Genomic DNA, 24,807 nt, shown 5'->3' with positions numbered 1-24,807 from the left:
CTGGAATCCAGAATCAGTAACTATTAGCCCTCATGCAGATCGGACACCAGTCCTGCTAACTAACCTCCACACAGATTATACACAAAGGTATCAATAATTAACTAGTTATATTTTAAATTACATATATAACTATATACAAATGCATTTTTGACTAATTATATATACATTTATATGTGTCACATATTTAAATAATATATAATATGCCTAACATTGAATGTTTAGTAATTAATAATTTTAGGCTGCAATAGATATATTAGGGAATTCTACTGGTTGGGATGTTGAACATTAGACATCAGTACAAGACAATGAGAAGTACTACAACTAGAAAATACCTAGAAACTAACTACAAAATGTCTTTTTTAAATTTTTTAATGTTTATTTATTTTTGAGAGAGAGCATGAGCAGGGGAGGGGCAGAGAGAGAGGGAGATACAGAATCCAGAAGCAGGCTCCAGGCTCCGAGCTGTCAGCACAGAGCCCGACATGAGGCTGGAACCCATGAACTGTGAGATCATGACCTGAGCCGAAGTTCGGCCGCTCAACCAACTGAGCCACCCAGGTGCCCCTAATTACGAAACATTTTAAAACCACAGTTTTTCAATTGCTTGTGGATGCAAAAGAAGTCTAAATGCTCTAAATACCAGGTAGGGCAGGGCCCCTTCCTAAATGAGCAGAGATCTTCAGACTGCTTCATGGAGACGCAGAGATCACACAGGCCAGAGGTGGTAGGACTCTGCTAGAAAAAGAAGCAGGCCCTGGAGTTGTGAGAAGCCCTCTCCACGCCAGCTAGATGCATCAGAGTCTGGAGGAAGCCCAAACCCGGAGCTGGTTCTCTCCCGCCTGAGTGTTGCTGAGTGCTCAGGGCACAGGAGGCTGTGAGGAGGGGCTGGACAGCAGAGAGATCTCCTGGTCCTGCATCACTAGAGGGAGGGTCTCTAGTGCACACAAGAAAGTCCTTGTTGTCAGTACACCTGAACCCAGAGATGAACTAAAATTAAGCCACCAGCCTACCCTAGACCCAGCTCAATTCCTAACCAGACCAATGTGACCTCTGAATTTGTTTCCAAGGGCTGCTGTAACAAATGACCTCAAACTTTGTAGCAAAAAAAAAAAAAAAAAAAAAAAAAAAAAAAGACATTAAGGCATTATTTTCTCACCGTTATTCTCTCAGAATTGAGATTCCAGAAGTCTGGAATCAAAGCACTGGCACGGCTGCACTCTCTCTGAAAGCTCTAAGAGCAAATCAGCCTTTGCCTCTGGCAGCGACCTGCATCTGCAAGTACTCCTTGGCTTTGGGCTGCATCACCCCACTCTCTCCTGTCTCTTACAAGGACACTTGTCATTGGATTTAGGGCCCAACTGGATAATCCAAGATGATCTCATCTTAACATCTTGCACTTAATTCTATCTGCAAATAGCCTTTTCCCAAATAAGGTGACCATCACGGGTTCGGGAGACAGAGGTGGGTGTATCTTTTGCAGGGCCACCATTCAACCCACAAGAGTCGTTCTCTCACAAGCTGCCTAATTGCACAAAAGGCATGGCCTCTCTGGGGGAAAGTAACATCTATTTTATTATCTATGGTTCTTTAATACACAACATCCAGCATGTTTGATCCAGATGTTCAAATCAGCTGTCAAGGATATTAAAATAGTGGTTTTAAATATGTTAAAGGAAACAGAAAAAAATGTAGGCCAAGTGGACAAAAAGATCAATTCACCAAGAAAAAAAAGTACTATCTAAAAAAGAATCAAATGGATATTCTGGAATTTACAATTCTATATCTGAAATTAAGAATTCATCAATGGAGCTCAACAGCAGACTGGAAACAGCAGAAGAAGGACAAGAGACACAAAAGACAGATAAATAGAAAATGCCTGAATTCAAGCACAAAAATATAAAAGGACGGATAAAAATAGAACAGATCATGAGCAATGCAGGATACTCTCAAGCAGTGTAACACATGGATAACTGATATCAGAAGAGCAGGAGACAGAAAATAGGCACAATCAATGTTTGAAGAGGTAACAGATGAGTATTTTCCAAAATGCATGATGCACACAAACCTACATGCACAAGAAACTGGCATCAATTCCAAACACGTGAAATACCAAAAAATCCCTGACCTAGGCACATCAATTCAAACTGCTAAAAATGAAAGATCTAGAGGTTATCACACTAAATGGAAAGCAAGACTCAACTGTATCTGTTTTTATATCTGTTTGAAATCTGATTAAATTCATAGATAGGCTGAAAATAAAAATGCTAGAGAAGTCAGACACAAGAGTATGATCCCATTTGTGAGGAACAGTGTATGATTCCATTTCTAAGAAATGTAAGAATAGGAAACATTAATCTGTGGTAAAATACAAGTTGGAATAACAGCTGTGTCTGGAAGGTACAGAAGGAGACTGTGGTATTGATGAAGGAGGGCTCAAGAGACAATGTCTGAGTGATGGAAATGCTCTCTATTTGGACCTGGATGGTAGTCATAAGGATAGATACATATGTAATAATTTATTGAACTGTACACTTAAGATATATACATTTAACTCTACATAAGTAAAAAAGAAATAAAACAGGAATGGGCTCACAAATATTTCCTCCATTGTGACATGCGTCCTAGATGGAAAATAAGACAGATTCAGAATTGATAGAGCTCTCAACAGTCATTCATTTATTCATCCAATACACCAATACTACACACCTGGGACTAATTTAGACACTAGGAATATATCTATGGACAAAAGAAGGAAAAAAAAAAACCTCTTTGCTTTTAAAACTTACACTGTAGTAGAGATAACCACATACAATCACACAAGTAAATTTTTTTGCAAGTTAAAGGGTAGTAAAAGATGGAAAAAATAGAGGAGAGTTAGGGGAAATAGGAGTGTGCCAGTTGAGAGTTGCTGCAATTTTAAATAAATTGGCAAAGGGAGGCTTAACAGAGTTGAGGGAGTTAGAAATTTTGATCCATAAGGGAGAATATTACAGACAAAGGGAACAGCCAGTGCAAAGACCCTGGGGCAATAGCCTGGCATGTCCAAGAAGAACAGCAAGAAGTCCAGTTTTGCTAAAGCAGGGTGAGCAAGTGCAAAAGTAGTAAGGGTTAAAGTCAGAGAGGTGACATTGGTGCCAAGTTAGGTAGGGCTTTATGGACTTTGGCTTTTACTCTTGGGAGAAAGAGAAGCACACTGGAAGGCTTGATGCAGAAGAGTAACCTATCTGACCTGTGCTTTACAAGAATCAGTCTGGCTGCAGCACTGAGACCACAGAGAGCGGCAGAGACGTTGTGAGGTTGGAAGCTGGAAGAGCAGGTAGATGGCTACTGTAATGAGTTAGGTGAGAGATGGCGGTGGGCTGGACTACAGTGCTATCAGCAGAAGGGGTGGAGAGATGGCTGATTCTATGTGTTTCAAAGCTAGAGCCAAATAGTTCATTGTCAGATTTGAGTATCAGTTGTGATAGAAAGAAAGGACTCAAAGATAACACCGTGCTTCTGACTTGAGCAACAGGAAGGATGAAATGGCCATCACCTGAGATGGAGAAAACAGGGGGTAGAAAAACTTTAGGAAAGAAGAATGGGTATTCAAATTTGGGACACGTCAGGTCTGATAATCTATTAGTTATCAAACGGACACACGGAGTAGGTGGTTTGATGTAAGAGTCTGGAGTCCACCAGCATGTAGATGATATTTAAAGCCATGACATTTGATGAAATTACAAACTAATTAAATACAGTTAAAGAAGAGAAGAGGTCCAATGAAAAGCCCTGGTGCTCACTGATATTAGAAGTTTGGGGACATAAGGAGGAATCAAAGAAAAGGGGTCAGAGAAGGAACTGCGATGAGTAAGGAGAAAAACTAAGAGAATGTGGTGCCCAGAAACCAGGTGAAGAAAGTGTTAACAAAAGTACAGACAACTCTTTCAAAGAGGCTTCCTTTCCATAGAAAAAGAAAAATGAATAGGGAACTGGAGTCAGGAAATTACATATTTTTTTAAAGTTTATTTATTTATTTTGAAGGGGGGAGGGCAGCGAGAGAGGAAGAGAGAGAATCTCAAGCAGGCTCTGCACTGTCAGCATGGAGCTGGACGCGGAGCTTGAACCCACAAACCATGAGATCACGACCTGAACCAAAACCAAGAGTCAGATGCTTAACTGACTGAGCCACCCAGGGACCCCTGGAGATTATATTTTTAAGCTAACAGAAATATCATATTTCCATGATAAATTATCTTGTGGGAATAAAGATAATAAAGGGAAGAGAGATAAGTGGCTGACATGTGGTTGAGGAGGCAGGAAGCACAGGATTATACACAAGCAGGGGTTGCCTTCAACAGAACATGGAAGGTTCATCTATAAAACAGGCAGGTGGAACACATGGGGACAGAAGCAGGCAGGTGGGTACATATGGTGTCAGGAATGTGTGGAATTTCTGTTTCCACTGCATCAATCTTCTAGGTGGGATAGGAAGTAATCAAAGCATCGTCATCTGAGGACAAGGATGAGGCAAGAGGAGTGGGAAATTTAGGAGAGGAAAGCAGGTATGAAACAGTTATCTAGGACAATAGGAGACTCAATGGGTTAGGGAAACATAATGATTCCCAGTCATCATTAAGGTCCAGGTAACATGTGCATTTTGTGTTTGTGCAGGAAGACCAGTCAGCAGAGTGCGTATGTTTTGTCTAGCCATGTTTAACTTCATGAGGAAGGCACAGTTAGATTTTGCCAACGCTGCAGTTTTGACAAGTAAGCAGGATCAACCGAAGAACAAGGAAGCTGAAAGTATATATTATGGTCTGATTCTGCCCTTTATCCGCTGAATTCATGCTGTGGAAAATAGGGGAAAAAGAAAATGAGAAGGTGAACAACAGTGAATAAGAGGTAGAATCAATGGATCAGGAGCCCTGAGAGGGTTGAAGGATTGATGGAAATTGAGATATTCAAGGGAATCACCAAGAAAGAATATGGTGGTGGTCAGAGAAGAAGGCGCAAGAAACTGCAATTAGAAAAGAGTTACATTATTGACACTAATAATAATGGACTAATGTATTCACTAAAGTAGGATAATAGGGGCCAGTGGCAGAGGACAAGATAATCCAAAGCCAGATGTTCAAGGAAGTGAAGAGACAGAGTGTCAGAAGGAATATCCATGTGTGTACTGAAACCAGCAAGAATGAAGACCGGGGTGCGTTGGCAACAGTGGCCATAAGCTAGCAGCTAAAATAACCAAGGAATGAGGGGGCATCGGTGGGCAACTGTAACTATGAGTAGTAGTGGTAAGCACGGTCTCCAGGCCGGAGGGCTTTAGGGAGGGAAAGGGAGAAGGTGTGGAAATAACGATGAGAAGTGAAGCACACAACTCTCCCATCTCCAGACCCTGGGGGCCCCTGCTGGATTGGGCTGAAGAAGAGGCAGTGTCCTCGGGGACCCAGGTTTTGTCTAGAGGAGAAGAGTAAAGAGAGTGCTCAGAGAAAAGACTCCAGAAGGCACAGGGCAAAGACTGGGGACTGCGGTGCTGGGACAGTTGAAGAGCTCAGGGGTCTGAGTTTCTTAATCAAACTGCCATAAACAGGGATAGAGAGAGAGCACAACTCCTGGTGGAATCAAAGAAGTGGGCGGTGGCATGGCTGTGAGTTAGGGGTGTTGCTGAGGAGCGGTACTGGGTCTGTGGAGGAAGGGGAGGTGGAGTGGGGAGATTGGGTCACACGCCCAACGTATGGGCCACTCCTGAATATGCTTAAATAAACTTTTATTGGCACAAATTCACTGTACAGCCTCTAATTCATGTTATTTGGCCAAAAGCACCTCAAGGAATAAAAAGGGCAAAGGAATCCTCTGATCTTGGAGAATATATACTAAACCTCCACTGGAGCCCGCTGTGCCCACCGCAGCATGTTGTGGGATTGAGGAGAGAAGTCCGTCCTATTAAATGTCCTCCAGTCAAGCTCTCCAAAATTAAGTTAAGGAGAGGAAAAAAGATTTGAGCCTGTTTAAATCCTTCCCACTGGAAAATAAATCAAGATATTCTCCCATTTTAACTTTTGAGAATTTTAGGCATCCATGAGTGTTAAATTCCCAATATATCAGAATCTGTTCCATGCTTTACTGCAATTCGGTAGCGCCTCTGCCCACACTGCCCCTGAAAATAAGTAAACACCCCGTAATCCAGGTAGGAAAGTGGCTCAGCAAGGGAATCTGCATGAGCCTGCTCTCCTGAAGGGAGGTCAGGGTGCAGGTCACAGCAGCCCACCCACCTTTGAAAACTGGCTCAAATACCGTATCTGGAAGAAATGGCACACGTAGGCTGCTAAATGCCACCGCCATAGTCATCTCCACCATTTCTTTAAAAAAAAAAATGTTTTTTTCCGTGAAGTGACAAGTATGGCATCATAGTTATTACCAATTTAAAAGCAAGCACAGTGGGAAGTGGCCCATTTAATTAATTACAGCCCATGTGCTGCACAGCCTAAACAGTGGTGTAATTCACAACGATTCCAGCAAAACCAGAGTACCTAACAGTAAGGTCTCTACTTCCTCACACTAGGCGCTGTGGTCCTTAACTTGGAACTGCCAAGTCAGTCACAAAGCACTGAAGGATCAGTAAGGGAGACAGAGGCCGCCAGCACCTCCTCCTTCTTGGGGTATGGACTAGAAATCTGCAATACAGATGTGGTGGGCACGGGTGATCAGGAGAGCTACAGAGGTAACCCCAGTCTCCATCTTGCCCTAAGGAGCCTCTTCAGGACGGCGAGTCAGAGAACAGCTGTCACTGTCAAAGTAGAGAAGTTGCCTTCACACTAGAAACACACTGGACCTTTCCAAACACACAGACCACATGAATCCAGGTGCCACCTGTCGCTAGCTGAGTGATGTTAAGTGCGACAGCTGCACAGCCTGAACTTCAACGTCCTCGCCTGCAACATGGAGGTAATGATGTCAAATCATGGGATCGTGGATTATGGTATTAAGTAAAAATGAAAAAAGAAAAAAGAAATATTTGGAAGTGACAGTAGGTTGGCAACAACACATATCATCAAGAAACCATGGTCTGAGGTTCTAGTAGATTAACAAGCAATGTCTGTTCTAGCACTGAGCGCAAACCTGCCTGAATTGAACGAGGAGAGCCATGCCCTCTGTGGTAGGTCCACGGAAGGGAGCCAGGTTCTCATCTGGCTTCAGAAATCCCCGTCCCCTGGGTCTTTGGAAGCCCCCCAGTACCCGTGCACTGGGAGATGTGGCACCTAATATCTCACCCTTTACTGGTTGCTAGATGGCTTGCAGAATTACTGGGTAAAGCTAAGAGCTTTGGGTCGGGGTTTTCTGTTCGGTGTTAAGTTACAAAGGGCTGCAAGCAGCAGCAGCAGTGCACCTTGTGACACAATTCCATTCAGGGCACAGACACTGGGATGAAGCAATGTCCCGTAAGCCTCCGACTATCTGAGGAACATACGTACAGATGTATGCAAACGGCAAACTCAGAGGAGACTTACCAAGATTTCTGGAGTTGAAACACGGCAGAAATTTATTTTTGTGATGAAAACATTACTTTAGGGATACAATATTTTGCTGCCCAGAAGAAAACAACGGTTTTAAAATTCCACACAATCCCTGCTTCTGCTCAGTTTAATGCCTGCAGATGCCTATTGCTTATCTGATGGGCCTTATTAGCTCTTCCATAAAGCCTGGTTTTCCTGAGCCAGAAAAACAAAATGGGAATTTTAAAGAGCTCTTGGCCAACCAACCCCAGAGCAGACAAGGTAATAATATCCTTTGGTGCCCACTGATGGTCAGCAGACAGAGAAGGGGGTTGGTGTGCTTCCACTCTGCGGTGCACTTCGGGGGGAGTGGCCCACTCCGTCCCTCACTCCCTCTCTCTGGCTCTCACATTTCGGCACCCCACTCACGCAGTAACTGGCTACAGCACCCACGGCAAGCACAGGTGGACTAGAACTCACTAACGACTTTGCACTGTTCTACTACTCCCACAAGTGCAAGAAATACCCTGACCTAGAGCTCCTCTTAAATAGAACCTTGGAATATTAACTTTGAATACACTCTTAGGTTCAGAACAGATAATCACTAGAAAAGTTACATGATTTGTGAAAATTGTTTGGTCCTAGGAGCCTATCTATCCAAAAGAAAATATCCAAAGCCTTTTAAGTATAAAACTCTGACCCCTTCTCCGGGTGAAAAATGCTCGAAGAGGAGCTGAGAGACTTAAATACAAAGCCTGAATTTTCCAAGCATCTGACGGTCTGCTCCAGTGTCAAGCATGTCCCAGTGGGGATGGAGAAACGGCTCTGCCTTCAGACCTGTATCCTGAAGGCGTGGGGAGTGGAGGAGATGAGCGCTAACGCTAACAAAGGCTGAGTGGTGCTGTAGCAACTCTATGGTAGTCCACCTGACCAGGGAGCTCCTTTCTTGGGGAATCGGCCTCATTCCAATGTCCATCAACCCGGCCGCAGACTCAGCCCCGTTCCAGTATCCAGCAGGGGAACAGCAGGCCAATTAGATGACCTAAGTCCTGGTCACAGTGATGGGTCTGGGGGTTGGTTCCTGACCCCATTGGAATCTTCCCATGACTTTTCTGCTAGAGTAGTAGGGAAGCTATGGCCATCTCAGTGCTGGGATGACTCGAGGGTGGCACTGTTGGTGGCCGCATGCCTAAGTGGAAAAGGAAACATCAACACCCACAGAGGGAAGGAGAGTAGGGAGATAGTCAGGAAGGTCTAGAGAAAGAGATCTGGAGGGAAAGACTGACAGAGTTGCCTGAGACCCTGGATTCAGAGACCCTGGGCATCATCTGCACACATTGTCCATTTCCCATTTCAGTGAGACAAATGCTACTCCCACTCCCCCTTTTTCCCAGTCTATGCTGGGGAAGCCTTGGATTTCTCTCACTTGCACCAGAAGAGCCTTCACAAATATTCCTTAAGGAATCCGTTCAAAATCAGAAGTTCAACCCAAAAGGCAAGGCCAAGCAGGGGCCTGAATAACTTAGAGATAAATCTAGAAACCTGGGCCTAAGACAGCTGTTGACAGTTGCCTTGGTGCAGAGAGCCCCAGTACTTCAACCGTTCCTGACAGTGTTCACTAGAACTCTTTCTTGGCCCCAAGTGGCTGACACTGGCTTTCACAGGTGGCCTTGCCCTGCACAGCTTCCGGCTGCAGGGGCTTGTGTCGTCCTCCGGCGCTGGTGACCTGGATGGAATTCCAAGCAGGGTTACTTTCAGACCCACATTCCCACAGGTGTCAATACATTCATGACCCCACCCCCCCCCCCCCCCCACACACACACCGAAGCAGTTGAGAGAAGCAACAAAGCTCTGATGCAGAGGAGTACGTATCAGGAGCAGCGGATCCTGAGCGCAGGGCGGCAGAGCGCAGGTCTGGGCCCACGTGGCCTTCCCCACTTCTCTGCCCACCTGCTTCCAGTGCCCTCTCCATTCATCAGGCTTCTTTGATCCCCCCCCCCCACCCCCTCTCTCTGCCACTGTGGACTCTCAAGCTAATCTAAAGGGTGCTTTCCTCTCTCTTCAGTCTCTCTTTGCGGGCATCATATTGCCGACGAAAAGGTCACATTACTCACAGAAGGCACATGCTCACAGTGGAAATGTGAGCGACGCATTCCCCACTCCCTGTGGCTGCAAGCGCTCATGATCAACATTAATAAAGCCATTATTTCAGCTCCGTTTGTCATTTCGCCACCTGCTAATCGGATTTATTCCCGGTTTATGATAAAATGTCTGGTATTTATCAGGGGAAGATAAAACACTACCTCAAAACCCAGGAATTCTGCACTACTCTCAATATGTTTCACTTATTCTAATCTTTATTGAGACTTCAAGTCTAAAAGAGTCCCTTGCCTTATTTCTGCTTCTCGTGTCACACTCTGAGCACCGGTTGTATAATAAACGTTTTTAAAGAAATGAATACCATGGGCCTAAAAATGTTAGTTTCCATTGTGTTTCTCTTTTCTTGTGTGCTCCTTGGTCTGTTTTTCCCTTGAAGCCACCTGCTTTGAACTGCAGCAAATTCAGTGCCACTCCCAAAGTAAAGCCTAAATTCTAAAATTCTATAAATCAGTAGAAGTTGAAAAGAAACAACCGTGTGTTGTAAGGAGTATTAAATGAAGGTCCTTGGCCTTTTCAAAATCGACAAGGTACCCACTGTCCGACAAGGAATTTAAATTGTAACAATGATAGGCAGGTCACATCTAGTCCTGGGGCATAATTATTAAATTGCTGAACTGTAGACATATTCTATTAGGCTAGGAAGGAAGCATATATTTATTACGATGCTCACACTGCTGAAAACACATTTTAGGGCAGAGCAGAAAGGTCAATTTAAATATTTAGACAATTTTCAGTCTTGAGAGTTAATCACTGAGTAATTATTGATTTTGCCTACTGTTTAACCAGTCTCTTTTCTCTCATCTGAATTATACTTTTGGTTTCCAAAAGGGGTAAAAAAATCTGTTCAACCTTGTAAGCTTGTGATATTCACTAGTAATGTTAAAAGAGACAGAAGAAGCCTGACCTTCAGACACAAGCTGACCAAAAAGATGCAGGGATAGAGCATGCATGATCCCAAATCCAATACAGGATCAGATTCCCGGGGGCAGCTAACTGGCCCCTCATGCCCTACAAGGGACTTCTGCAGGTGGATGTGCACCAGCCACCACTTCCACTTGCACCAAATGTCCTACGGCTACACTATCCAATCCGAGAGTCACTGCTCACATGTGGCAATCCATTTAGTTAAACTTAACTGAAATTGAAAATTCGGTTCCTCAGCCACATTTTCCAGTCACATGTACCAAGTGGATACCATACTAGAGAAAGCAGAGATGGAATGTCCCCATGATTACTGTGCAGAGCCTATTGGTAGTCACTATGGATAACAATCTACCACCTGGACAAGTGGCAATATGGTCTTGAAAAAGTGACACTGAGCCCTATCGTCATGAGATGGTAGGAAAGGCAGAATTAGGGGGATGTTTTGGCTACAGCCAAAGCAGAAGGGGGAATCTGAAGGACTAGTGATGGGCACTTGGGGTTAGAAGGGGACCTCTATGATATTAATCTTGAATAAATGTAGCTTTTTGGGGGGGCAACTGAAATAGAAACATTAAGATGAGCTTCAACAGAAGGGAAGCACTGAATTGGCTCTTGGATAGTGACAGACAAATTATAATTAATAATCAGAGCAAAACACTGGGGTCTCACTGCAATGCCCAGGGCTCAAGGAGGTAAAGAGCTTCGGAGCATCTAGGAGGAAGGTGCCAGGCAGCAATGCCATCCAGGAGGAAGGTGTCAGAGTACTGAATCCCCCTGGCAAGAGGGAGCTGCATCAAAAGTCATGATGGAACATCAAAGACAGCAAAGAGTGGTGAGCAGGGCTTCGGGGAGCATGTCTCAGAGGTCAAGGCAGCAAGTTTCCTGAAGGCAGCACAAAGCACTGTTGGTAAAACTGTTCATTCAGGAATCTCAGATGCAAATGGGAAATAATCAGTGTGGAGCATAGCAAGTGAGAAGATGTAATGATATTTCATATATTCCAGGTTCCTATTTATTAAGATATGCCATGCTAATTCACCAATGGAGATATCCTGTGGACACGGTGGGCATAGGCTGTCACAGGATATGCCTCATCAGCTGGGAAGCAAAGAAAGGTTTAAGCCAAGTGAAATGGGTCGCCCTCAAAAAGTAATGTGCACCCCTCAGGCGGCTGGCAGTTTTGACACTGAAGTCACAATTATTTTAAGAGAAGGTTATTATTACGAGCAAATCACTAGCAAGCATTACTGTTCAGAATTCCAACCATTTATTATCCATTATGCATCCATTACTACTCCACAGTGCCACTGTTTGTCATGTGTTATTAGTATAATGGCCCCATAATGGGCTATGCTTCTTTGACACTGTTATAACTGCCATGATTCACAAAGCCAATATTACAAGGGAGAAAGGATCATATACAATGAAATAATGCATGACTGCAGTTATTCAAATATTATATCATTCTCGGCCATGCTTACCATTATCACGCTGCTTATTAAAGGTGTATTAGTAACAGCAAACTGCCAATTAATCCAATTTTCCATGTGATGCTATAAATAGCTACTCTTTTGTGAGGGAATATGTAGAGGGCACATAGCTAATGCCAAGAGTTAATGCTCATTTGTGCATTAAGGAATAACTAATCCTTAATAATCAGTAATTCATTACAGCAAACAATCTATCAGTACATTTTTATTTGCAACTCACATTCATTCATTCATTCAGCAAATATTTATTTGCCACTCCTGAAATGCCAGATACTTGTGCTATGGACACTGGGGATATCAAGAGTACCTGAGTAATCAAGAGAGAAAAGGGTTTCCTCTATTAGCTTACATTCTAGTGGCAAAATAGATGATAAAAGAAATAAGTGAATACATAATTTAATGTCAGATAACCACAAGTCTTATGATGAAAATTAAATTCATGTAAGAGGAGAGTAAATTGCTTTACAGAAGCAGGGATCATTAGACAGGAACATGGATAATTCTCCCACTGCAACAAGTAGGAATTTTGAGTATGTATATTTGGACAAGGATAGAAAGGTAGATTTGGCATGGGGATAGGAGCAATTTTACTCTGCATTTCTTCCATTTTCCCAGCGAATGAGAAGCCAAGGTTACAAAAGGGGAATGAGGAGAAGGACGTGAGGACAGAGGATGTGGGAAATGGTATTCCTGGAGAATGGGAACATGAACTGATTTGGGAAATGGAGCGCAATCACAAGAATGAACTTATGGTTCCCTTGGACACTTGCAGAGATAAATTTAAAGTTAGACCTCTTGGAATGGCTCTTCATTTTTCTCCAGGCATAGGATTTTTCTGGCCTCACTCAGAAATTTGCAAACAGGCAACCATTTGAGAATGGGTGAATACCACATTGTCAGTGAAGTGAGGAGCTACGGAGAGACACTCAGAGCAGAAAGAGAAGACAGTCCACTTGGAAAAGGACGCAAATGCCAGAGACATGGCACGTGGTAAACAAGACAACAACACCTGCTTCACTGAAGGTTCTTTACGCAAAACCTCTGAGGTCAGCCCAGAACCTACTGATTTTGAATGGCCCTAAAAGCATCTACATGTAGCTCATACATAGAGATTTTATACATATTTTCTTTGGGCTTCACTGTCCATTTATAACTTTGGTACATTCACATAAAATTGAGGCCACTTTCACATATTAGAAAAAAAAATGCATCTTCTAACCTCACAAAGCAAATCTTTACTGGAAAAAAAAAACCATGAAAAAAGAATTCTCCTATTTCCCTGATTCTATCATGCACATCCCTCAACCCACCCTGTACTACAGTTCACTGATTATTAAATCAAGATACACCTTACAATAAATTGTGAAGAATTTTGCCAGTTGCCTGTTATAGAAGTTGGTCACGGAATAGCTGTCATTGCCCACACTGGTTTTGAATATAGCCAATCCTTCAACAGATGATTTTGGCATTTTTCAAAAGCAGAAGAGAGGGTTATGTGTGATCCCTTCACGTGAAGTTAAGAGTGAAGTATCACTTTCAGCTGAAAAGATAATTTTTCAAACTGAATTCAAAAGTCACTAGCCAAATCCTAGTATTTTTCTATTTTCTTCCAAATTTTACAATGGTCTCTAAAGGTAATAAAATGTGGAATAAGATTGTAGAAGTAAGTCAAGATTACACAGGATTAGTGGGGCACATTAGAAGAGATGATTCTTTTTCATCTAAATATAATAATAGGAATGGGGCGCCTGGGTGGCTCGGGGCACCTGGGTGGCTCAGTCAGCTGGGCGACCGACTTCGGCTCAGGTCATGATCTCACAGTTTGTGAGTTCGAGCCCCGCGTGGGGCTCTGTGCTGACAGCTCAGAGCCTGGAGCCTGCTTCGGATTCTGTGTCTCCCCCCTCTCTCTAACCCTCCCCTGCTCACGCTCTGTGTCTGTCTCTTAATAATAAATAAACATAAAAAAATAAAAATAAATAAATAAATAAATAAATATAATAATAGGAAGATACCAAAGAGTGTGTGCAGGAGAGTCATGTGATCCAACCCATGTTTTCAAGTTCACTCTGGCATCTTTATATACTATGGACGGACAGGATCTCGAGTGGATCCAGAGAGCAGCTGGGAGGTAACTATAGTGGTCCAACTGACAGATGATGTCAGCTGTCAGTAGGGTGACTGTCATGAGATGGAGAGCAGCAATGGGACTAGGGATATAGTATTTGGAGTCAGAATCAATCGAATATGGTGGTTGACTGCATATGGTTGTTTCAAGATGGGTACATTTTAGGAATGACTCCCAAGTGTCTGGTTTGAGCAATTTGATGGGTAAGTTGCCATTATTAAGTTGAGGATGCCTAAGGGAGAAACGGGTTGGGGCCTATATAGTGAGGAGTTCATGAAACATATAAAAGATGTCAAGTAACAGTTAAATATATGGCCCTGGGGCTCTGGAGAAGAGGTCATGGAAACAGACAGATACAAATTTGGAAGTTATCAGTCAATAAAAGGTCCCGACAACCAGCGGAGTGGATGAGTTCTCTCAGGGAGATAGAACCCAGCAGAGGTGCTCAGCCCAGGCAGTGCATTAGAATAACCTGAGGAGCTCCCAAACTGCTGGGCATTTTAAATATGCACTCAGGCTTAAGAGCTACCAGAACAGAGAAGTAAAGACAAAGGGACCAAGGCCTTGGGCAAGAGGTTAAGGACAGAAGCCAATGAGAAGATTCAAAAGGAGCAAAGAGGTAGAGGAGAACAAGGTAAATGTAACCGCATAGACCCTACAAGAGTGATTACTGCTACCCAAAGGAAAAGGACAGGGAAATACTGATCATTACAATAGGAGTCCAAGGACTGAGTGCCAGCCTCTCAGCTCTCTGACATAAAGCCTCACTGTGGACACCAAATTAGGGAGCATACATTTGAAGGAGTTAATGAGATGACTTAATTTTCCTACAACAGTTATCACAGGTCAGAGGGCTCCCCAGAGAACCACCCAGATCTTAATGTCTGCTGAATTTAGAATCCAAAAGCAGCCACTCATGCCTGGCTTACCGTGGAGGGCAGTGGACACGCACCACCCTCCTCAACCCATGTGGAGAAGAGAATTAAAAACGAGGGCAGAAGACACACAGACTGCCTTTCTCTAAATGTGAATAAGTACTCCTTGTTCATATTTGAGAAGGGAGCACATTCCGACTCCAGCAGGTCTGGGGGAGGCCCTGATTCTCCATTTCTGCACTCTTCCAGGTAATGCTGGATCTGGATCCTGCTGCTGTGGAAAACCCTCCCCTGTACTACACCCTTGAAATGCAACACCCAGTTCCTGCCACACCCAGTTCCGCCAGGATGTGGAATATCGCCTAAACATTTTCAACTGTGCCTGTTTCCAGTTTTTGCCCTGCCTGCCTACCAGATCATCAACCTGTTCACTGGGGCCGTCATCCTGCCCAGCCTGTATCTCTGAACCCCATCTTTGGTTCAACTTTGATTCATTCCCTACTGGTTCAATGGCCCTGGAACACAAATACATCCTCTGAGTTTACAGGATCTACACATCCCTTCTTTTTCTATCACCAGAACCCCTTGGGTCCCAGTGAATATGGCCCCGTCCCGTTGTTTCCATGACCCAGCCCTGTTTCTGCCAAGAAATCAAGGACACACACACACCTGGGCGGAGTCCTGGAGTAGACAGTGCTGGGAACAAGCCCCTAAGAAGCAGTAGTAGAAAAAGAAGACCCATAGCAACCATTTGTGCTGCAGACCCCTGTGGCCCGTTTCCCACAGCTGAGCCCCAGTGGCTCCCACAGCTATGCAACTTCCTGCGATTCCTCTGCTCACTGGTCCAAACACAGATCGTGTACAGACCACTGGCTCAAGGGGCTTTCAATTAAAAAAAAAAAAGAAGAAGAAGAAATGTGTATATAGATACAAACATGCATGCATACACACACATACACATTAAGACAGATTAAACTTGAAATCTCCTTTGTCTCTACATGATAGTAAATAAAGGCATTTGGTGTTTGGAAATGCAAATAAAACAAGGCATGTTCTATACTTTTTCTAAGAGAGGAAAAACTGTTCTCCTGGAGAAGCCATCTGCCCCTCGGCATCTTTGCTCACAAGGCTTGCTGCATTTGCAAATGGGCTTTTACAACATTCGATAGTTTGTGCCATGCCCCCCACATTGAACTGTGATTTAACCTACCTCCCCAACTAGCTTGTGAGGGCAGGTTCCAAGTCTCAACATCACCCCAGGGCCCACTGCTCCTGGAATGGTCTCTTTAGTAAGTAAAATCTCTTGATTTTAGTAAGTAAAAGCCCCCTCTCCCTCTTTTTAATGAGCATCTTAATTTTGTCCAGTACTACTGCTTTGGGTAGTAGTACCCAGATAGTTATAATGGTTCCCAAAGTTGTCCACATCCTAAGCCCAGAAACCTGTGAAAGCGTTACCTGAGATGGCAAGAGGGAATTTGCAGGTGTCATCTTGAGATGGGGGAGATTATCCTGGGTTTCCGGTGGGCCCAAGGTAATCACAACTGCCCTGATTAGTAGGAGGCAGAAATATCAGAGAGAGGTTTGAAGATGCTATGCTGCTGGCTTCGAATGTGGAGAAAGGGAACATGAGCCAAGGAGCAGATGCAGGCCCTAGGAACTGGAAAAGGCAAGGGAAAGGGTTCTCCCCCAGAGCATCCAAAAGGAATCCCTGCTGAAATCTTGGTTGGAGCCTAGTGACACTGCCAACCTAAAGAAATATGCATTGTGCCACTGAGTTTGTGGTAATTTGTTACAGCAGCAGTGGGAAAATAATACAACTCCATTTTGGAAATAAATTAATCTAATGTAAGAATTCACTCGTTCTCTTCTCACAGAAGAAGCTGCTTTCCCTGAGTCTATCCATCATCTTTTCTTATTTCACAAGAAATGACACAGATTTCAGAACAAGATGGGAGATGTATTCACCCTCTTGCCTAGTCACTTTATTCTGGGGAGTTTTTTGCTCTTATTTATTTTTGATAGATATTCTTCCACTGGTAAAAATAGAGTGCCTATAAAGCAAGATGTGAGAAAAAGAGATGATATCCAGCCTAATTAGCTAAGTATCAGTATTAGTAAGGGCATGTGGAATGTCAAAACTGCAGCTGGTCAGAAATAGTACGCTTCTGTTCAAGAAAACCATGGAAAACATGCACATCTCCTCCAAAGCCAAGGCAAATCCAACAGACTCTCTTGTTTTCCCTGAAGGAAGAGAGCAGGTCCACACTGCACGTTCTGACTGAACATCTGAGAAACAAGAGGTTTCGTTATCACAGCAGGCAAGGGGTCTCATACTTCCTGAGTAAATATAAAGCACTGAATAAAGCAACAGACTACAGATAATGGAGGACCTTTTTTTTCAAGTTGAGAATTGTTAGCCTAAAATGAGATCCTTACTAAAAAGTCCAGTAACTCTTGAAACACAAATATAATCCAGCATCTGTACCCACAGGTATGTGCATTTTGCAGCCGAACAACATGTAGCATCCCTCAGACGCTCAAAGAAATGTATAATCCTAAAATAAGGGTTAAGAACAACTAGTGCTACAACATCATCATCTTTATTTAAGAAGTTTCTACACAGACAGTGTTCTGCACAGAAAACTGCGAAATGTTCTATTTCTATTCTATTCCGCTCATGACTAAGCTGATGCCTCCAGCCAAATAATCACATGTCAGGATCTCATTAGCTCTCACAGGTCAGGCTGGTGAGATGGGGGCTTGGTGAGGATTACTTAAGGAGTGCCAGCAATGGCTCCAGAGTGGGACATCCGAGTCATCGCCAGGGCAGTTCTTCCTGGAGGTGCTGTTGGGCATATGATTCTGTTCTGGATATAGAGACTTTAATAAAAACGTTCAAGGTAAGTATCTATTTACATTTCTTTGAGAGTATAATTCTAGTGGCAAGGAAGCTTGCCCAATGAAAGATTATACATCGTTTGGGGAGCTTGACTACATTCACCCTGAAAATCAAATGAATGGATGGTTATCAGTTGATACGAGGAGAAATATATTTAAGTCTAGAAGCTATTAATTATATGGTATAGCTCATCTCTTCTACCTCTTTCCACTGAATATCTAAAACCAGATTAGAAAATAAACATAGATGTGGTTTCGTTCAAAAATATTAAAAAAAAAATAAGGCAAGAACACAAAACCGTTTATACTAAAAGTAACAACTTTGTAAGTTCATCTCTCATAGCCAAATCAGTCTGGTATATCTGTTAAGACAGGAGTTGGCAAATTATAGTCCACAGGCCAAACAGGGCCCATCATCTGTTTTTGTGCATCCTGTGAGCTAAAAATTGATTGATTTTTATATTTTTTAATGGCTGCAAAAATCAAAAGAAGAGTATTTCATAACATGTGAAAATTATAGAGAATTCAAATTTCAGTGTCTGCAGTTTTACAGGAACATAGCCACCCTCATCTGCTTGCATACTGTTAATGACTGTTTTTGTGCTAAACCACAGAACCAAGGAGTCGCGGCAGAGACCTCAAGGCCCATAAAGGCTGAAATAGTTCCTTGCTGTCCCTTTACAGGAAGAGATGCTGCCCTATGGGTTACAAGCTCCGGCTGTAGTTGGGTGGCCTTGGACAAGTGGCTTAAGCTACGTGTGACTGTCTTTTCACCTGCATCTACGTTATAGGCTTGCTGTCTGGTTTAAGAGAATATGAAAATGTAAAAGCACATAAACAGCAACATGTAGGCACCACAACTGAGTCAGCCATCACCGATATTATTGTTGCTGCTGTTTGCTGTTACTATAATTACACTAATGCACCTTTACCGGGGAGGGCATTCTACCTGCCATAAACCTATCTGGAAATCATGGCTGACACTAATTTATAGTTTCACCTACTCTTAAAAAATATCTTTTCATTAATTGGTCATAATATTTTTGAAATTTGTCCCAGTCTCCTTCCCAAATGAAGACAGTCATCAATCATTGTGGCACTGTGATGGGCGTTAATTAGAAGTTTAGCTCAAAGGACAGTCATTTTTAATGTTAGTATCTTGTTCTGTCCTCATATTTCAAAACCACTTTCAAAAATGCATCCCAGCTAGAGACAGTGGCAAGAGAGGTGATATATTCCACTTCTGCTCCCTTTTTGACAGATAATTAAACAAGGACTCATAGGGGTCAAGCAACTTTCTCGAAGCACAGGAAACGCTTAATTAAAATGAACATTCACTGACTTGTAGTTGGACTTTTGCTTTGCACTAATCCACCTGCAGGTTTTTCAAACAAAAGCTTTGAACTTATTGGTCTGCCCAAAAATTCAAAACAGTCTGGTCACACAAGTAGACAACTTACCATGACAATTGGACAATTTTTGTCGTGATGCTTTTATTTCATTTAGAAATGCCACAAATACATCCAGTTAATGCATTAAATATGAAAAGACTTGCTGAAGACACTCAATTTATTAATGATTCAAGAGAATTTCCTAAAGCATCTATTTGGAATTCATTTATAATTCATTTCACAGCTTAGCTGTGGTTCCCACAGGGCAAATATTTATCAAATATTTCTGTTTTAAGTCCTCCTTTTACATTTATTTGTAGAAGAATACACTCTTTTTTTTCCTAAATAAAGGCTAACCTTCCTAAAAGCATCCATCCGTCTATTGTAGTTTAACGTGCATTTCCTGATAAGGTGACAGTAATGGGCCTTCAAATATAACAGAGTATACTGTGCAACCAAACAAAAGAATAATTATTAAACATAATAGATGGCTATAAACTGAACATGATACACACTGAGTATATCATAAATATTTATTAGAAAGTAACTATGGTAATTAATAAACACAGTAATCAACACAAGGGAAATAGCATCTTAAAAACCTGCCATGGCAAGAAAAACTTCATAAGCCATGAACCACACATGAGCAAATTAATATTTTCAGTATGAAAATCAGAATGTCTGACTTGACTAGTGCCAGTGGACTTAAAAGAGCAAGAGTGGAGAATATCTTGAGTCAGGCTGCCGCTGCCCTGTCCTGCCAACACTGACAATTTATAGTCTCTAGTTCCTATGGCTTATCACAGCTAGAGGGTAATATCTGAAATGAGAGAGCACTAGCTTTGGAATTAGAAACATGAGTTTACAGCCAGTTCTTCCACTACTGATTGGGAACTCTGGGTCAATACTTAAAGTCTCCATGCCAACTGTGAGGCAGAAATAACCCACACCTGTAAGAGCTTTGTGTAACCAGTCTTACTGTGGTGATCAAATATGGAATCACTATGTTGCACACCCGAACCCAATTCAGTGTCACATGTCAGTTAGTCCTCAATAAAAACAAAAGTTTTTTAAAAAGTTGTTGTGAAGATAAAGGTACAATACATAAGATACTTAGCTAAGTGTCTGAAACAAGGTCCATATTCAATAACTGGGTCTTCTTACTCTACTGATAACACTTCTGTGACTTCTGAGCCTGACACCATATCTACTGCTGTTATCACTTCTACTACTGCAACCGCTAAGAAGTCACTGCATCCTACTCCTTTTGGCCAATGTACTAGTGGCGGTAACATGTCAACTGTAATAATTCACATTCTTTGTATCTGCACACATAAGGCCCACTAGGCTAGGTAGTATTTAAAATATAAAATAAAAACACCATAACAAGTGTTGGTGAAGATGTAGAGAAACTAAAACCTTCATGTTCCATTGGTGGGAATGTAAAATAGTGCAACCACTACGGAAAACATTTTATGTTAAAAAAAGAGTTACCACGTGATCCAGCAGTTCTACTCCTAGAGATATACCCAAGAGAAACAAAAACTTACATCCACTAAAAAACATACACAAACGTTCATAGCAGCATTACTCAAAACAACCAAAAAACGGAAACGACCCAAACATCTACAATGATGAATGGATCACGAAATGTGGTAGATCCATCTGTACAATGGAATACTATTTAGAAATAAAAAGTAACGAACTACTGATACATGCTACAAGATGGATGAACCTTCAAAACACTATGCTATGTGAAAGAAGCCAGGTACAAAAGATGACATACTTATTACATGATTCCATTTATATGGCATGTTCAGAATAGGCAAATCCACAGAGACAGAAAATGGAATTAGTGATTGCCAGGGGCTGCGAGGAGATGTAGACCAAGGAGTCATTGCTAGGGCGTATGAGCTTTCTTTTGGGAGGAATGACAAGGTTCTAAACTTAGATAGTAGTGATGGGTGCACAGCTCTGGGAATATAGTCAAAACCAGTGAAGTTTATGGTGTGTGAGTTATATCTCAAAAAAGCTGCTTTAAAAATAGAATTAATCAAGCACATAAGGTCAACTACATATTTGAAGAGTGGCAGAAGGGAAAAAAGTTAGTCTTCTGGATCTACTGCGCTTTGCCAGGGAGTGCCAGTACCACCGCCCAAACCTCCAGGGAGGACAGGCAGTGTGGGCTCAGCACAAAGGACAAAGTAGGGTGGGTTAAGAGGGAACTCGGTCCCCACCCTAGACATCTGCTCTCCCATTATGAAGTGGGATATTTATGATAACGATTAAAACATAAGAATAGAAGGAGGAGGAAGACTATAAGCTCTAGAGTTGAAAACTCTGTTTGAAAGCTGGGGTTTAAACCCAGTTCCCCTCGGGCTCCCGGTGGCTCAGTTGGTTAAGCTTCTGACTCTCAACTTTGGCTAAAGTCATGATCTCACGGTTCGTGAGAGGGAGTGCCACGTCGGGCTCTGTGCTGACAGGGCAGATTGGGATTCTCTCCTTCATTCTCTGCCCCTCCTCTGCTTGTGCTTTCTCTCTCTCTCCCTCTTGTGACCTTGGACCAATTACTTAACCTCCCTGGCCTTCAGTTTCCTCATCCATAAAATGAGTATAATAATAGCACCTTTGTTCCCACGGTTGCTATGAGGATGCACTAATGCATATAAGCCCTTACAAGAGTGTCGTCTGATAAAATTAAGTGCCATCGTCGTCATTATCATCATCATTAGTATAGTTTTTTTGGTTGACCTGCTGACTCTACTCTCAGCGGTCAGACACAAGCATGCAGCACAATACCATATGAGCACAAGCACTCCCAGGGGAGTACCCCTCGAACTCACCAGGGACTGTGGGCTTGTTCCTCCTCTGCCTACCGATGACAATTCCTTTCATGAGGCCTCTTTGTTAGCACAGAAAATAAAGGCACCCAGGGAGAGCAGCACAGGGCATTTGCACTGGCTAATAACAGCAGTTACCACTGACGGTGCTAGAGAGAGTGAGGCACATTTTTGGGTATTTTACATTTGTTACTTCACTGAATTATCACAACAAGCCTGCAAGGTAGGCATTATTAACCACATCACTTTACAGATAAGAAGAAGTTCAAATATACTGAGTAACCAAGCTAATAACACAGTTAAATAAGTCAGAGCTGACATTCAAACCCAGATCCGTTTATCCTATGTCACTTTCGTACATTATGTTGAACTGGATTTCCAATGGAAGAGTGAGTAATCAGGACAGGAGTTAGGAATGAGAGAAGAGTATTTTTTTGTTTCACACAATTACTCAAATAACAGGATGCCAGAATATATGCAGTGCCATCTGTTCTTTCACTCATTCATTCACACGTTTATTAAGCACCTATTATGTGCCAGTGTCAGTGATAAAAACAGTCTTGGAAAGATAGATGTTAAAAGAGAAAATTACAAAAAAATTTTTTTAATAAATAAAAGAGAAAATTACAGAAGAATATGGTCAGCATATTAATAAACAAATGGTGCTGGACAAACAGGAGATCAGGGAAGTGTCAACTGTGTTCTCTACTGCAGAGAGAGTCCCATCCACTGCCTTCAATTTCCTTAAACAAGAATTCAGAGGAAAACACTTGAGACTCATTTTCAGTGCCTTTTTCTCCCTGGGAACACTGATGAATGGAATTTTAAGCCACACTTCTGAATCTTTTCTATAATTTGTGTCTATTCAGAAAACTGCCAGCCCACAATCTTTCTCCCTGTACCTCATGGGACAGGACAAGGATATACCCAACTGCAGGACTGGGGGTGGGTGCAGCATGGAGAGTCCATGGCAAAATGGAGGTTCCATCACAGGAATGGGCTATAAGAGGGCAGAGGCTGTTGGTGAGGTCAAAAGTACTCTATAAGCCCTAAGACATTAATGTCCATTCCAGGACTGATAACATTCTGACAGATTGAATGGTATGTGCAAGCAATTCATTTCACATTTTATAAAGCACCATTTCACAGGGTAGAGAATGTCAGCAGCATAAACACATCTTAATTTAGTCCTAAAATCCTAACGGGATTTCCACTGCACTCACAACCACAGAGGTAACACTTAAGGTTCTAATCCTGTCAGAGAGACGAGGCATTTTTCAACTTTTTCCTTATAGTAAAAGACAAAGCAATTACCATGGAAGAGAAAGAATAAGGAGAAGATACATGAAATATTTCTTTGGAAGGACCAGCTAAATTCTCAGAGATTTAAAAGGATCAATGTTGAGATAGTAAATAAGAAATACACTAAATTCAATTTAGGAACTAAAGTTTTTCAAATATTTCAAGGTAATGTGTTAGCCCAATATGATCACATAAATAAGCTGGCAAATACATTCAACTGGATACCACGATACATAGCTTATGAATCACAAGAAAGCAATCTGTCACTTAGAATTCTAAATAAGATTTTATGTACTATTGAGTTTTTCCTATAAATGCAATAATTGTATAATAAAAGTTAAAAGAGAATTCAGAGAAAAAAACCTGAGGTTCATTTTCAATAACAAAATATTCGTGAATTTATAAAGTAATTACGATATCCAAAAGTTATTCCCAGAGCAAGTGCTGTAAGAGTAAGCAATAAAGAGCCACAAATAATAATTTCATCAATATGCTTAAAATTAAATTTAAAATAAAATATAAATAACAATATATGTAAGAGAAAACACCTATAATGTATTAGTTCTGAACAGCATTCAGCATAGTTGTTTCCATTTGTCAGAAGAATAAAACACTGCCAATTCTTGATAATCTATGGCCAAATACTCATCTCTAAATTTTACTAAAATATATGTACTGATTATTCTTTATGAGATAAATTATTCAGCATATAGCACATAAGATTTATTTTAAATTATAACTGTACATCACACATAAAAGCATCTTTCTTGATAGTGCCTATTTTCAAAGTAGTTGACTTGAATCTTTTTATTATTATGAAATAAACTGTGTTTGGGTGGAAAATAACTTTTGAATTGTCATATGTTATATAATTATTGAATACCACAACTTTCAGCTCTGTACAAAAAAATGAAAAGCTTCTAAGAAAATTTAGTTTTGATGATGTGTGCTTTTAAAAAAGTAGATTTCACAATAAGAACAGTAGAGAAATCTGTTCATCAAATATTTATATCAAAATTTAACTTTTTGTTTTAGCTACAGTGACTAAAGTCCTTTTATTCATTTTTCTTTGCTCTAACAAAGAACAGTAGAAAACAAAGACTTAATTGTTCTTGTTAAGGTGTTTAATGACTATTTCAAAGAAATAGCTGATAATAGTGACAAAAGGCAGCTATAAAAAGAAAGAAAGAAAGAGAGAGAGAAAGAACAAAAGAAAGAAAGAAAGAAAGAAAGACAGAAAGAACAAAAGAAAGAAAGAAAGAAAGAAAGAAAGAAAGAAAGAAAGAAAGAAAGAAAGAAAGTCTAAACAGCAAATCCCAACGTG

At 41.6% G+C, this 24,807-nt stretch overlaps 1 protein-coding gene across 3 annotated transcripts in view; it reads right to left on the bottom strand.

Moving 5' to 3' along the window:
• Positions 1–24,807, bottom strand: part of L3MBTL4 (L3MBTL histone methyl-lysine binding protein 4) — a 442,113-nt gene that overhangs the window by 209,979 nt on the left and 207,327 nt on the right. The gene's annotated exons all lie outside the window — the stretch shown is intronic.

The sequence above is a fragment of the Panthera pardus genome, unplaced genomic scaffold (genome assembly GCF_024362965.1).
Source record: "Panthera pardus isolate Hobbes unplaced genomic scaffold, ASM2436296v1 HiC_scaffold_15, whole genome shotgun sequence".
Lineage (NCBI taxonomy): Eukaryota > Metazoa > Chordata > Mammalia > Carnivora > Felidae > Panthera > Panthera pardus.
Note: the sequence above shows the minus strand (reverse complement) of the source record. Positions and strands in the feature narration are given on the sequence as shown.